Below are 3,129 nucleotides of genomic sequence, written 5' to 3'. Positions count from 1 at the left end.
AGCAGTTTATTTAGGAACACCTCCAGCATATATAGCCGTCGACATTACAGGCACGTGCTGGCTAATCTTTGCAGTCCGTCACTGTAAACTAGTAGATACGTACGACGCATGCGTAGTCTGCACGATACACGTATCGTGCAGCTCGTTGAGTAGGGACTGCCAGGCTGCCTCCGGTGCGACCACACGATGACCCCAGTAAACAAGGCCGTGGCTCACGATGAGTTCATGTCAGCGGGTGAAGTACGGCTGCAGATGTTGCTGCTGCCCCACAAGACGTGATGGCCAGCCCTGCTCGATCCATTCCCGGACTTGCCGAAGCGTGCTGTCCTCCTGGGTCAGAACAGTCGTTTGGTTAGAAGGAGGCGCACTTGCGTCCGAACTTTGCGTATAAAGTAAATATTCCATGACTTCTTGATTTCCGCGTTCATGGTCCCCTGGTAAAGGCAAGCGACTGAGGGTATCCGCGTTACCGTTGTATGTTCCCTTGGGGTATTCCAGATTGTACTGGTAAGCTGATAGAAGAAGCGCCCATCGCTGAATTCGAGCTGCCGCCATCTGCGGAATCGGCTTGTTGGGGTGGAAAAACCCGGTGAGTGGCTCATGATTTGTCACCAGTGTGAAATGGTCGCCCAGCAGGAAATCGTGGAACTTACAAACTCCAAGTACCAAGGCTAGCGCTTCTATCTCGACTTGGGAATAATTGCGTTCTGCTGACGTCAACGTTCTCAAACGAAATGCTACCGGGTAGTTCACGCCATCGATGCGGTGCGATAATGCTGCAACTAAGCCCTCTGATAAAGCATCGCACTCCAGCCGCCACTCCTGCGGATTGTACTGAACGAGAAAAATTGCCTTTACCAAGGGATGCTTTGCTTCCTGGAAAGCTGTTTGATGTCCTTCTTTCCAGTGGCAGTGTTCTCTCTTGACCAGTAATCGATAGATCAGAGGCAGGATCGTGGCCAAATTAGGCAAAAATTTTGAGTAATGGGTTATGAGCCCCAGAAAGGACTTCAGTTGACTCACCGATTCTGGCTTTGGTGCAGTTCTTACGGCTTCGCGGTTGTCGCGCAGTGGGTGAAGGCCGGTTGCATCAGTCTTGTGCCCCAGAAACTGCACCTTTTTTTTCTCGGAACCAACATTTGGCCTTGTTCAGTTAGAGGCCACTGCCGCGAGGTCTCGGAACACCTGTCGAAGAGTGGACGTGTGCTGTTGTTTCTCTGCGATTATGATGTCGTCCAGGTACATACGTACTCTTGGTAAGTCCCGTAATAGCATCTCAATGCGTCGCTAGAACAGCGCGGGAGCCGACGAGATGCCGAAGGCTAGTCGGTTGTACGAGTACAAGCCCTGGTGCGTGTTGATGACAGTCATTGTCTTCGCCTATTCATCGAGCGGCAGCTGATTATACGCACATCGCAAATCCAGTGTACCGAATACTTCTCCCCCATAGAACGCGCCAAAAATGTCGTCCACCTTAGGCAAAGGACAATGCTCCAGGTTAGTGGCCGGATTCACGGTGAGCTTAAAATCTCCACACAGCCTGATGTCCCCATTTTAAATGCGAAGCATTTCTTACCGAACCTTTGGATCTATCTATCTATCTATCTATCTATCTATCTATCTATCTATCTATCTATCTATCTATCTAGTCTGTCTGAAGGAAAGACGATTGTTTTCAAGGGCTCGTTTCTTAGTTAGACACAATATTAATGAGAACTAACAGACAATAATGCCAAAGAAAGTATAGGGGATGTTAATCGTTGTAATTAGGATAAAGTGTGAAGAAAGTAAAGTGGACGAAAAGATAACTTGCCGCCGGCAGGGACCGAACCTGCGACCTTCGAATAACGCGTCCGATGCTCTACTACTGAGCTACGGCGGCGGTCATCCTCCCGTCCACTTTATGGGGTATATATGTGCATTTAAACCTGGGAGTGTTAGTCAGCGCCAGTCGCAGCCATGGCGGCGGGTGTGGAACACTTTTTTTGCCTGTTGGCGTCACGTAGCACGTGATCTTTTCACGAGCTGGCAGCTGACCAACATTCCCTCGTATACTACCTGAAGGCATCAAGTCTGCCAGAACGAGACCCTCGCTATGAATGAAGGAAAGACGATTGTTTTCAAGGGCTCGTTTCTTAGTTAGACACAATATTAATGAGAACTAACAGACAATAATGCCAAAGAAAGTATAGGGGATGTTAATCGTTGTAATTAGGATAAAGTGTGAAGAAAGTAAAGTGGACGAAAAGATAACTTGCCGCCGGCAGGTACCGAACCTGCGACCTTCGAATAAGGCGTCCGATGCTCTACCACTGAGCTACGGCGGCGGTCATCCTCCCGTCCACTTTATGGGGTATATATGTGCATTTAAACCTGGGAGTGTTAGTCAGCGCCAGTCGCAGCCATGGCGGCGACTGGCGCCAACTAAGAAAGGGCTCGTTTCTAACTAAGAAACGAGCCCTTGAAAACAATCGTCTTTCCTTCATTCATAGCGAGGGTCTCATTCTGGCAGACTTGATGCCTTCAGGTAGTATACGAGGGATTGTTGGTCAGCTGCCAGCTCGTAAAAAGATCACGTGCTACGTGACGCCAACAGGCAAAAAAAGAGTGTTCCACACCCGCCGCCATGGCTGCGACTGGCGCTGACTAACACTCCCAGTTTTAAATGCACATATATACCCCATAAAGTGGACGGGAGGATGACCGCCGCCGTAGCTCAGTGGTAGAGCATCGGACGCGTTATTCGAAGGTCGCAGGTTCGGTCCCTGCCGGCGGCAAGTTATCTTTTCGTCCACTTTACTTTCTTCACACTTTATCCTAATTACAACGATTAACATCCCCTATACTTTCTTTGGCATTATTGTCTGTTAGTTCTCATTAATATTGTGTCTAACTAAGAAACGAGCCCTTGAAAACAATCGTCTTTCCTTCATTCATAGCGAGGGTCTCGTTCTGGCAGACTTGACGCCTTCAGGTAGTATACGAGGGATTGTTGGTCAGCTGCCAGCTCGTAAAAAGATCACGTGCTACGTGACGCCAACAGGCAAAAAAAGAGTGTTCCACACCCGCCGCCATGGCTGCGACTGGCGCTGACTAACACTCCCAGGTTTAAATGCACATATATACCCC

The 3,129-nt window shown here is 49.1% G+C and overlaps 1 non-coding gene across 1 annotated transcript; it reads right to left on the bottom strand.

Moving 5' to 3' along the window:
• Positions 1-2,255: 2,255 nt before the first annotated feature.
• Trnar-ccu (transfer RNA arginine (anticodon CCU)) lies at positions 2,256-2,327 on the bottom strand. The gene has a single exon. It is a non-coding gene; the product is annotated as a tRNA-Arg (tRNA).
• Between the last annotated feature and the right edge of the window lie 802 nt (positions 2,328-3,129).

The sequence above is a fragment of the Rhipicephalus sanguineus genome, chromosome 4 (genome assembly GCF_013339695.2).
Source record: "Rhipicephalus sanguineus isolate Rsan-2018 chromosome 4, BIME_Rsan_1.4, whole genome shotgun sequence".
Lineage (NCBI taxonomy): Eukaryota > Metazoa > Arthropoda > Arachnida > Ixodida > Ixodidae > Rhipicephalus > Rhipicephalus sanguineus.
Note: the sequence above shows the minus strand (reverse complement) of the source record. Positions and strands in the feature narration are given on the sequence as shown.